Source organism: Pygocentrus nattereri, chromosome 25 (assembly GCF_015220715.1).
Source record: "Pygocentrus nattereri isolate fPygNat1 chromosome 25, fPygNat1.pri, whole genome shotgun sequence".
NCBI classification, from domain to species: domain Eukaryota; kingdom Metazoa; phylum Chordata; class Actinopteri; order Characiformes; family Serrasalmidae; genus Pygocentrus; species Pygocentrus nattereri.
Genome location: NC_051235.1, coordinates 1275001 through 1290000, shown reverse-complemented (window position 1 = coordinate 1290000; position 15000 = coordinate 1275001). Strand labels below are relative to the sequence as shown.

General features: G+C 38.1%; 1 protein-coding gene across 2 annotated transcripts in view; it reads left to right on the top strand.

Annotated features, from left to right (window-relative positions):
- Positions 1–15000, top strand: part of gtpbp1l (GTP binding protein 1, like) — a 42157-nt gene that overhangs the window by 19304 nt on the left and 7853 nt on the right. The gene's annotated exons all lie outside the window — the stretch shown is intronic.

Sequence of the window (15000 nt, the reverse complement as noted above, 5' to 3'; positions counted from 1 at the left end):
TCAGTTAAACAGATCACAGTTACACAGATCAGTTACACAGATCAGTTACACAGATCACAGTTACACAGATCAGTTAAACAGATCAGTTACACAGATCAGTTACACAGATCACAGTTACACAGATCAGTTACACAGATCACAGTTACACAGATCAGTTAAACAGATCAGTTACACAGATCACACAGATCAGTTAAACAGATCAGTTACACAGATCAGTTACACAGATCACAGTTACACAGATCAGTTAAACAGATCAGTTACACAGATCAGTTACACAGATCACAGTTACACAGATCACAGTTACACAGATCAGTTACACAGATCAGTTACACAGATCACAGTTACACAGATCAGTTAAACAGATCAGTTACACAGATCACAGTTACACAGATCAGTTAAACAGATCAGTTACACAGATCAGTTAAACAGATCAGTTACACAGATCAGTTACACAGATCAGTTAAACAGATCAGTTACACAGATCAGTTAAACAGATCACAGTTACACAGATCACAGTTACACAGATCACAGTTACACAGATCAGTTACACAGATCAGTTACACAGATCACAGTTACACAGATCAGTTACACAGATCACAGTTACACAGATCAGTTAAACAGATCACAGTTACACAGATCAGTTACACAGATCAGTTACACAGATCACAGTTACACAGATCAGTTACACAGATCACAGTTACACAGATCAGTTAAACAGATCACAGTTACACAGATCAGTTACACAGATCACAGTTAAACAGATCACAGTTACACAGATCACAGTTACACAGATCAGTTAAACAGATCAGTTAAACAGATCAGTTACACAGATCAGTTAAACAGATCACAGTTACACAGATCAGTTACACAGATCAGTTACACAGATCACAGTTACACAGATCAGTTACACAGATCACAGTTACACAGATCAGTTAAACAGATCACAGTTACACAGATCAGTTACACAGATCAGTTACACAGATCACAGTTACACAGATCAGTTAAACAGATCACAGTTACACAGATCAGTTACACAGATAAGTTACACAGATCACAGTTACACAGATCAGTTAAACAGATCACAGTTACACAGATCAGTTACACAGATCACAGTTACACAGATCAGTTACACAGATCAGTTACACAGATCACAGTTACACAGATCACAGTTACACAGATCAGTTACACAGATCAGTTACACAGATCAGTTACACAGATCACAGTTACACAGATCAGTTAAACAGATCAGTTACACAGATCAGTTACACAGATCACAGTTACACAGATCAGTTACACAGATCACAGTTACACAGATCAGTTAAACAGATCAGTTAAACAGATCAGTTACACAGATCACAGTTACACAGATCAGTTAAACAGATCACAGTTACACAGATCAGTTACACAGATCACAGTTACACAGATCAGTTACACAGATCAGTTAAACAGATCAGTTACACAGATCAGTTACACAGATCAGTTACACAGATCAGTTACACAGATCAGTTACACAGATCACAGTTACACAGATCAGTTACACAGATCACAGTTACACAGATCAGTTACACAGATCACAGTTACACAGATCAGTTACACAGATCAGTTAAACAGATCAGTTACACAGATCAGTTACACAGATCACAGTTACAAAGATCAGTTACACAGATCACAGTTACACAGATCAGTTACACAGATCACAGTTAAACAGATCAGTTACACAGATCAGTTACACAGATCAGTTACACAGATCACAGTTACACAGATCAGTTAAACAGATCAGTTACACAGATCAGTTACACAGATCACAGTTACACAGATCAGTTACACAGATCAGTTACACAGATCACAGTTACACAGATCAGTTACACAGATCACAGTTACACAGATCAGTTACACAGATCACAGTTACACAGATCAGTTACACAGATCAGTTACACAGATCAGTTACACAGATCACAGTTACACAGATCAGTTAAACAGATCAGTTACACAGATCAGTTACACAGATCAGTTACACAGATCAGTTACACAGATCACAGTTACACAGATCAGTTAAACAGATCAGTTACACAGATCAGTTACACAGATCACAGTTACACAGATCACAGTTACACAGATCAGTTACACAGATCAGTTACACAGATCAGTTACACAGATCACAGTTACACAGATCAGTTAAACAGATCACAGTTACACAGATCAGTTACACAGATCAGTTACACAGATCACAGTTACACAGATCAGTTAAACAGATCAGTTACACAGATCACAGTTACACAGATCACAGTTACACAGATCAGTTACACAGATCAGTTACACAGATCACAGTTACACAGATCAGTTAAACAGATCACAGTTACACAGATCAGTTACACAGATCAGTTACACAGATCACAGTTACACAGATCAGTTACACAGATCAGTTACACAGATCACAGTTACACAGATCAGTTAAACAGATCAGTTACACAGATCAGTTACACAGATCACAGTTACACAGATCAGTTAAACAGATCAGTTACACAGATCAGTTACACAGATCAGTTACACAGATCACAGTTACACAGATCAGTTAAACAGATCAGTTACACAGATCAGTTACACAGATCACAGTTACACAGATCACAGTTACACCGATCAGTTACACAGATCAGTTACACAGATCACAGTTACACAGATCAGTTAAACAGATCAGTTACACAGATCAGTTAAACAGATCAGTTACACAGATCAGTTAAACAGATCACAGTTACACAGATCAGTTACACAGATCACAGTTACACAGATCAGTTAAACAGATCAGTTACACAGATCAGTTAAACAGATCACAGTTACACAGATCACAGTTACACAGATCACAGTTACACAGATCAGTTACACAGATCACAGTTACACAGATCAGTTAAACAGATCACAGTTACACAGATCAGTTACACAGATCAGTTACACAGATCACAGTTACACAGATCAGTTACACAGATCAGTTACACAGATCACAGTTACACAGATCAGTTAAACAGATCAGTTACACAGATCACAGTTAAACAGATCACAGTTAAACAGCTCACAGTTACACAGATCACACAGATCAGTTACGCAGATCGCAGTTACACAGATCAGTTACACAGATCAGTTAAACAGATCAGTTACACAGATCAGTTACACAGATCAGTTACACAGATCAGTTACACAGATCAGTTACACAGATCACAGTTACACAGATCAGTTACACAGATCACAGTTACACAGATCAGTTACACAGATCAGTTAAACAGATCAGTTACACAGATCAGTTACACAGATCACAGTTACAAAGATCAGTTACACAGATCACAGTTACACAGATCAGTTACACAGATCACAGTTAAACAGATCAGTTACACAGATCAGTTACACAGATCAGTTACACAGATCACAGTTACACAGATCAGTTAAACAGATCAGTTACACAGATCAGTTACACAGATCACAGTTACACAGATCAGTTACACAGATCAGTTACACAGATCACAGTTACACAGATCAGTTACACAGATCACAGTTACACAGATCAGTTACACAGATCACAGTTACACAGATCAGTTACACAGATCAGTTACACAGATCAGTTACACAGATCACAGTTACACAGATCAGTTAAACAGATCAGTTACACAGATCAGTTACACAGATCAGTTACACAGATCAGTTACACAGATCACAGTTACACAGATCAGTTAAACAGATCAGTTACACAGATCAGTTACACAGATCACAGTTACACAGATCACAGTTACACAGATCAGTTACACAGATCAGTTACACAGATCAGTTACACAGATCACAGTTACACAGATCAGTTAAACAGATCACAGTTACACAGATCAGTTACACAGATCAGTTACACAGATCACAGTTACACAGATCAGTTAAACAGATCAGTTACACAGATCAGTTACACAGATCACAGTTACACAGATCAGTTACACAGATCAGTTACACAGATCACAGTTACACAGATCAGTTAAACAGATCAGTTACACAGATCAGTTACACAGATCACAGTTACACAGATCAGTTAAACAGATCAGTTACACAGATCAGTTACACAGATCAGTTACACAGATCACAGTTACACAGATCAGTTAAACAGATCAGTTACACAGATCACAGTTAAACAGATCACAGTTAAACAGCTCACAGTTACACAGATCACACAGATCAGTTACGCAGATCGCAGTTACACAGATCGCAGTTACACAGATCACAGTTACACAGATCACACAGATCAGTTACACAGATCGCAGTTACACAGATCACAGTTCCACAGATCACACAGATCACAGTTCCACAGATCACAGTTCCACAGATCACAGTTACACAGATCAGTTACACAGATCACAGTTACACAGATCAGTTACACAGATCACAGTTACACAGATCACAGTTCCACAGATCGCAGTTAAACAGATCAGTTACACAGATCACACAGATCACAGTTACACAGATCACAGTTACACAGATCACACAGATCACAGTTACACAGATCACACAGATCAGTTCCACAGATCACAGTTACACAGATCACAGTTACACAGATCACAGTTACACAGATCACACAGATCAGTTACACAGATCACACAGATCAGTTACACAGATCACAGTTCCACAGATCACAGTTACACAGATCACAGTTATACAGATCACACAGATCACAGTTACACAGATCACACAGATCAGTTCCACAGATCACAGTTCCACAGATCACAGTTACACAGATCACACAGATCAGTTACACAGATCACACAGATCAGTTACACAGATCACAGTTCCACAGATCACAGTTACACAGATCACAGTTCCACAGATCACAGTTACACAGATCACAGTTACACAGATCAGTTACACAGATCACAGTTATACAGATCACACAGATCACAGTTACACAGATCACACAGATCAGTTCCACAGATCACAGTTCCACAGATCACAGTTACACAGATCACACAGATCAGTTACACAGATCACACAGATCAGTTACACAGATCACAGTTCCACAGATCACAGTTACACAGATCACAGTTACACAGATCACAGTTACACAGATCACAGTTACACAGATCACAGTTATACAGATCACACAGATCAGTTCCACAGATCACAGTTCCACAGATCACAGTTCCACAGATCACAGTTACACAGATCACAGTTACACAGATCACACAGATCAGTTACACAGATCACACAGATCAGTTACACAGATCACAGTTCCACAGATCACAGTTCCACAGATCACAGTTACACAGATCGCAGTTACACAGATCACACAGATCAGTTACACAGATCGCAGTTACACAGATCACACAGATCAGTTACACAGATCACAGTTAAACAGATCACAGTTACACAGATCACAGTTACACAGATCACAGTTACACAGATCAGTTACACAGATCGCAGTTATACAGATCACAGTTACACAGATCACAGTTACACAGATCAGTTACACAGATCAGTTACACAGATCACAGTTAAACAGATCACAGTTAAACAGATCACAGTTACACAGATCAGTTACACAGATCAGTTAAACAGATCAGTTACACAGATCAGTTAAACAGATCAGTTACACAGATCAGTTACACAGATCACAGTTACACAGATCACACAGATCAGTTACACAGATCACAGTTCCACAGATCACAGTTCCACAGATCACAGTTACACAGATCACACAGATCAGTTACACAGATCACAGTTCCACAGATCACAGTTACACAGATCACAGTTACACAGATCAGTTACACAGATCAGTTACACAGATCACAGTTAAACAGATCACAGTTACACAGATCACAGTTACACAGATCAGTTACACAGATCAGTTACACAGATCAGTTACACAGATCACAGTTACACAGATCAGTTACACAGATCACAGTTACACAGATCAGTTACACAGATCACAGTTACACAGATCAGTTACACAGATCACAGTTAAACAGATCAGTTACACAGATCAGTTACACAGATCAGTTACACAGATCACAGTTACACAGATCAGTTAAACAGATCAGTTACACAGATCACAGTTACACAGATCAGTTACACAGATCAGTTACACAGATCACAGTTACACAGATCAGTTAAACAGATCAGTTACACAGATCAGTTACACAGATCAGTTTAACAGATCAGTTACACAGATCAGTTACACAGATCACAGTTACACAGATCAGTTAAACAGATCAGTTACACAGATCAGTTACACAGATCACAGTTACACAGATCACAGTTACACAGATCAGTTACACAGATCAGTTACACAGATCACAGTTACACAGATCAGTTAAACAGATCACAGTTACACAGATCAGTTACACAGATCAGTTACACAGATCACAGTTACACAGATCAGTTAAACAGATCAGTTACACAGATCAGTTACACAGATCACAGTTACACAGATCAGTTACACAGATCACAGTTACACAGATCAGTTAAACAGATCAGTTACACAGATCACACAGATCAGTTAAACAGATCAGTTACACAGATCAGTTACACAGATCACAGTTACACAGATCAGTTAAACAGATCAGTTACACAGATCAGTTACACAGATCACAGTTACACAGATCACAGTTACACAGATCAGTTACACAGATCAGTTACACAGATCACAGTTACACAGATCAGTTAAACAGATCAGTTACACAGATCACAGTTACACAGATCAGTTAAACAGATCAGTTACACAGATCAGTTAAACAGATCAGTTACACAGATCAGTTACACAGATCAGTTAAACAGATCAGTTACACAGATCAGTTAAACAGATCACAGTTACACAGATCACAGTTACACAGATCACAGTTACACAGATCAGTTACACAGATCAGTTACACAGATCACAGTTACACAGATCAGTTACACAGATCACAGTTACACAGATCAGTTAAACAGATCACAGTTACACAGATCAGTTACACAGATCACAGTTAAACAGATCACAGTTACACAGATCACAGTTACACAGATCAGTTAAACAGATCAGTTACACAGATCAGTTAAACAGATCACAGTTACACAGATCAGTTACACAGATCAGTTACACAGATCACAGTTACACAGATCAGTTACACAGATCACAGTTACACAGATCAGTTAAACAGATCACAGTTACACAGATCAGTTACACAGATCAGTTACACAGATCACAGTTACACAGATCAGTTAAACAGATCACAGTTACACAGATCAGTTACACAGATAAGTTACACAGATCACAGTTACACAGATCAGTTAAACAGATCACAGTTACACAGATCAGTTACACAGATCACAGTTACACAGATCAGTTACACAGATCACAGTTACACAGATCAGTTACACAGATCAGTTACACAGATCAGTTACACAGATCACAGTTACACAGATCAGTTAAACAGATCAGTTACACAGATCAGTTACACAGATCACAGTTACACAGATCAGTTACACAGATCACAGTTACACAGATCAGTTAAACAGATCAGTTAAACAGATCAGTTACACAGATCACAGTTACACAGATCAGTTAAACAGATCACAGTTACACAGATCAGTTACACAGATCACAGTTACACAGATCAGTTACACAGATCAGTTAAACAGATCAGTTACACAGATCAGTTACACAGATCAGTTACACAGATCACAGTTACACAGATCACAGTTACACAGATCAGTTACACAGATCACAGTTACACAGATCAGTTACACAGATCAGTTAAACAGATCAGTTACACAGATCAGTTACACAGATCACAGTTACAAAGATCAGTTACACAGATCACAGTTACACAGATCAGTTACACAGATCACAGTTAAACAGATCAGTTACACAGATCAGTTACACAGATCAGTTACACAGATCACAGTTACACAGATCAGTTAAACAGATCAGTTACACAGATCAGTTACACAGATCACAGTTACACAGATCAGTTACACAGATCAGTTACACAGATCACAGTTACACAGATCAGTTACACAGATCACAGTTACACAGATCAGTTACACAGATCACAGTTACACAGATCAGTTACACAGATCAGTTACACAGATCAGTTACACAGATCACAGTTACACAGATCAGTTAAACAGATCAGTTACACAGATCAGTTACACAGATCAGTTACACAGATCAGTTACACAGATCACAGTTACACAGATCAGTTAAACAGATCAGTTACACAGATCAGTTACACAGATCACAGTTACACAGATCACAGTTACACAGATCAGTTACACAGATCAGTTACACAGATCAGTTACACAGATCACAGTTACACAGATCAGTTAAACAGATCACAGTTACACAGATCAGTTACACAGATCAGTTACACAGATCACAGTTACACAGATCAGTTACACAGATCAGTTACACAGATCGGTTACACAGATCAGTTAAACAGATCAGTTACACAGATCACAGTTACACAGATCACAGTTACACAGATCAGTTACACAGATCAGTTACACAGATCACAGTTACACAGATCAGTTAAACAGATCACAGTTACACAGATCAGTTACACAGATCAGTTACACAGATCACAGTTACACAGATCAGTTACACAGATCAGTTACACAGATCACAGTTACACAGATCAGTTAAACAGATCAGTTACACAGATCAGTTACACAGATCACAGTTACACAGATCAGTTAAACAGATCAGTTACACAGATCAGTTACACAGATCAGTTACACAGATCACAGTTACACAGATCAGTTAAACAGATCAGTTACACAGATCAGTTACACAGATCACAGTTACACAGATCACAGTTACACCGATCAGTTACACCGATCAGTTACACAGATCACAGTTACACAGATCAGTTAAACAGATCAGTTACACAGATCAGTTAAACAGATCAGTTACACAGATCAGTTAAACAGATCACAGTTACACAGATCAGTTACACAGATCACAGTTACACAGATCACAGTTACACAGATCAGTTACACAGATCAGTTACACAGATCACAGTTACACAGATCAGTTAAACAGATCAGTTACACAGATCAGTTAAACAGATCAGTTACACAGATCAGTTAAACAGATCACAGTTACACAGATCAGTTACACAGATCACAGTTACACAGATCAGTTAAACAGATCAGTTACACAGATCAGTTAAACAGATCACAGTTACACAGATCACAGTTACACAGATCACAGTTACACAGATCAGTTACACAGATCACAGTTACACAGATCAGTTAAACAGATCACAGTTACACAGATCAGTTACACAGATCACAGTTACACAGATCACAGTTACACAGATCAGTTACACAGATCAGTTACACAGATCACAGTTACACAGATCAGTTAAACAGATCAGTTACACAGATCAGTTAAACAGATCAGTTAAACAGATCAGTTACACAGATCACAGTTACACAGATCACAGTTACACAGATCAGTTACACAGATCAGTTACACAGATCACAGTTACACAGATCAGTTAAACAGATCACAGTTACACAGATCAGTTACACAGATCAGTTACACAGATCACAGTTACACAGATCAGTTACACAGATCAGTTACACAGATCACAGTTACACAGATCAGTTAAACAGATCAGTTACACAGATCAGTTACACAGATCACAGTTACACAGATCAGTTAAACAGATCAGTTACACAGATCAGTTACACAGATCAGTTACACAGATCACAGTTACACAGATCAGTTAAACAGATCACAGTTACACAGATCAGTTACACAGATCACAGTTACACAGATCACAGTTACACCGATCAGTTACACAGATCAGTTACACAGATCACAGCTACACAGATCAGTTAAACAGATCAGTTACACAGATCAGTTAAACAGATCAGTTACACAGATCAGTTAAACAGATCACAGTTACACAGATCAGTTACACAGATCACAGTTACCCAGATCACAGTTTACACAGATCAGTTACACAGATCAGTTACACAGATCACAGTTACACAGATCAGTTAAACAGATCAGTTACACAGATCAGTTACACAGATCACAGTTACACAGATCAGTTAAACAGATCACAGTTACACAGATCAGTTACACAGATCACAGTTACACAGATACAGTTACACAGATCAGTTACACAGATCAGTTACACAGATCACAGTTACACAGATCAGTTACACAGATCAGTTACACAGATCAGTTAAACAGATCAGTTACACAGATCAGTTAAACAGATCACAGTTACACAGATCAGTTACACAGATCACAGTTACACAGATCAGTTAAACAGATCAGTTACACAGATCAGTTAACAGATCACAGTTACACAGATCAGTTAACACAGATCACGTTACACAGATCAGTTAAACAGATCACAGTTACACAGATCAGTTAAACAGATCACAGTTACACAGATCAGTTACCACAGATCACAGTTACACAGATCAGGTTACACAGATCAGTTACACAGATCAGTTACACAGATCACAGTTACACAGATCAGTTACACAGATCACAGTTTACACAGATCAGTTACACAGATCATACACAGATCAATCACAGTTACACAGATCAGTTAAACAGATCAGTTACACAGATCAGTTACACAGATCACAGTTACACAGATCACAGTTACACAGATCAGTTACACAGATCAGTTACACAGATCACAGTTACACAGATCAGTTAAACAGATCAGTTACACAGATCACAGTTACACAGATCAGTTAAACAGATCAGTTACACAGATCAGTTAAACAGATCAGTTACACAGATCAGTTACACAGATCAGTTAAACAGATCAGTTACACAGATCAGTTAAACAGATCACAGTTACACAGATCACAGTTACACAGATCACAGTTACACAGATCAGTTACACAGATCAGTTAAACAGATCAGTTACACAGATCACAGTTACACAGATCAGTTAAACAGATCACAGTTACACAGATCAGTTACACAGATCACAGTTAAACAGATCACAGTTACACAGATCACAGTTACACAGATCAGTTAAACAGATCAGTTACACAGATCAGTTAAACAGATCACAGTTACACAGATCAGTTACACAGATCAGTTACACAGATCACAGTTACACAGATCAGTTACACAGATCACAGTTACACAGATCAGTTAAACAGATCACAGTTACACAGATCAGTTACACAGATCAGTTACACAGATCACAGTTACACAGATCAGTTAAACAGATCACAGTTACACAGATCAGTTACACAGATAAGTTACACAGATCACAGTTACACAGATCAGTTAAACAGATCACAGTTACACAGATCAGTTACACAGATCACAGTTACACAGATCAGTTACACAGATCAGTTACACAGATCACAGTTACACAGATCAGTTACACAGATCAGTTACACAGATCAGTTACACAGATCACAGTTACACAGATCAGTTAAACAGATCAGTTACACAGATCAGTTACACAGATCACAGTTACACAGATCAGTTACACAGATCACAGTTACACAGATCAGTTAAACAGATCAGTTACACAGATCACAGTTACACAGATCAGTTAAACAGATCACAGTTACACAGATCAGTTACACAGATCACAGTTACACAGATCAGTTACACAGATCAGTTAAACAGATCAGTTACACAGATCAGTTACACAGATCAGTTACACAGATCAGTTACACAGATCAGTTACACAGATCACAGTTACACAGATCAGTTACACAGATCACAGTTACACAGATCAGTTACACAGATCAGTTAAACAGATCAGTTACACAGATCAGTTACAAAGATCACAGTTACAAAGATCAGTTACACAGATCACAGTTACACAGATCAGTTACACAGATCACAGTTAAACAGATCAGTTACACAGATCAGTTACACAGATCAGTTACACAGATCACAGTTACACAGATCAGTTAAACAGATCAGTTACACAGATCAGTTACACAGATCACAGTTACACAGATCAGTTACACAGATCAGTTACACAGATCACAGTTACACAGATCAGTTACACAGATCACAGTTACACAGATCAGTTACACAGATCACAGTTACACAGATCAGTTACACAGATCAGTTACACAGATCAGTTACACAGATCACAGTTACACAGATCAGTTACACAGATCAGTTAAACAGATCAGTTACACAGATCACAGTTACACAGATCAGTTACACAGATCACAGTTACACAGATCAGTTACACAGATCACAGTTAAACAGATCAGTTACACAGATCAGTTAAACAGATCAGTTACACAGATCAGTTACACAGATCACAGTTACACAGATCAGTTACACAGATCAGTTACACAGATCAGTTACACAGATCACAGTTACACAGATCAGTTAAACAGATCAGTTACACAGATCAGTTAAACAGATCAGTTACACAGATCAGTTAAACAGATCACAGTTACACAGATCAGTTACACAGATCACAGTTACACAGATCACAGTTACACAGATCAGTTACACAGATCAGTTACACAGATCACAGTTACACAGATCAGTTAAACAGATCAGTTAAACAGATCAGTTACACAGATCAGTTAAACAGATCACAGTTACACAGATCAGTTACACAGATCACAGTTACACAGATCAGTTAAACAGATCAGTTACACAGATCAGTTAAACAGATCACAGTTACACAGATCACAGTTACACAGATCACAGTTACACAGATCAGTTACACAGATCATAGTTACACAGATCAGTTAAACAGATCACAGTTACACAGATCAGTTACACAGATCAGTTACACAGATCACAGTTACACAGATCAGTTACACAGATCAGTTACACAGATCACAGTTACACAGATCAGTTAAACAGATCAGTTACACAGATCAGTTACACAGATCACAGTTACACAGATCAGTTACACAGATCACAGTTACACAGATCAGTTACACAGATCAGTTACACAGATCAGTTAAACAGATCACAGTTACACAGATCAGTTACACAGATCACAGTTACACAGATCAGTTACACAGATCAGTTAAACAGATCAGTTACACAGATCAGTTACACAGATCAGTTACACAGATCACAGTTACACAGATCAGTTACACAGATCACAGTTACACAGATCAGTTACACAGATCACAGTTACACAGATCAGTTACACAGATCAGTTACACAGATCACAGTTACACAGATCAGTTACACAGATCAGTTAAACAGATCAGTTACACAGATCACAGTTACACAGATCAGTTACACAGATCACAGTTAAACAGATCAGTTACACAGATCAGTTAAACAGATCAGTTACACAGATCAGTTACACAGATCAGTTACACAGATCACAGTTACACAGATCAGTTACACAGATCAGTTACACAGATCAGTTACACAGATCACAGTTACACAGATCAGTTAAACAGATCAGTTACACAGATCAGTTACACAGATCAGTTAAACAGATCAGTTACACAGATCAGTTACACAGATCAGTTACACAGATCACAGTTACACAGATCACAGTTACACAGATCACAGTTACACAGATCAGTTACACAGATCACAGTTACACAGATCAGTTACACAGATCAGTTACACAGATCAGTTACACAGATCACAGTTACACAGATCAGTTAAACAGATCAGTTACACAGATCAGTTACACAGATCAGTTACACAGATCAGTTAAACAGATCAGTTACACAGATCAGTTAAACAGATCAGTTACACAGATCAGTTACACAGATCACAGTTACACAGATCAGTTAAACAGATCAGTTACACAGATCAGTTACACAGATCACAGTTACACAGATCACAGTTACACAGATCAGTTACACAGATCACAGTTACACAGATCAGTTACACAGATCACAGTTACACAGATCAGTTAAACAGATCAGTTACACAGATCAGTTACACAGATCACAGTTACACAGATCAGTTACACAGATCACAGTTACACAGATCAGTTACACAGATCACAGTTACACAGATCAGTTAAACAGATCAGTTACACAGATCAGTTAAACAGATCACAGTTACACAGATCACACAGATCAGTTACACAGATCACAGTTACACAGATCAGTTAAACAGATCACAGTTACACAGATCAGTTAAACAGATCACAGTTACACAGATCAGTTACACAGATCAGTTACACAGATCACAGTTACACAGATCAGTTAAACAGATCAGTTACACAGATCAGTTACACAGATCACAGTTACACAGATCAGTTAAACAGATCAGTTACACAGATCAGTTAAACAGATCACAGTTACACAGATCAGTTACACAGATCACAGTTACACAGATCAGTTAAACAGATCAGTTACACAGATCAGTTACACAGATCACAGTTACACAGATCAGTTACACAGATCAGTTACACAGATCAGTTACACAAATCACAGTTACACAGATCAGTTACACAGATCAGTTACACAGATCACAGTTACACAGATCAGTTACACAGATCACAGTTACACAGATCAGTTACACAGATCAGTTACACAGATCAGTTACACAGATCAGTTACACAGATCACAGTTACACAGATCAGTTAAACAGATCACAGTTACACAGATCAGTTAAACAGATCACAGTTACACAGATCAGTTACACAGATCAGTTACACAGATCACAGTTACACAGATCAGTTAAACAGATCAGTTACACAGATCAGTTACACAGATCACAGTTACACAGATCAGTTAAACAGATCAGTTACACAGATCAGTTAAACAGATCACAGTTACACAGATCAGTTACACAGATCACAGTTACACAGATCAGTTACACAGATCAGTTACACAGATCAGTTACACAGATCACAGTTACACAGATCAGTTACACAGATCAGTTACACAGATCAGTTACACAGATCACAGTTACACAGATCAGTTACACAGATCACAGTTACACAGATCAGTTAAACAGATCAGTTACACAGATCAGAGTTACACAGATCAGTTACACAGATCAGTTACACAGATCAGTTACACAGATCACAGTTACAC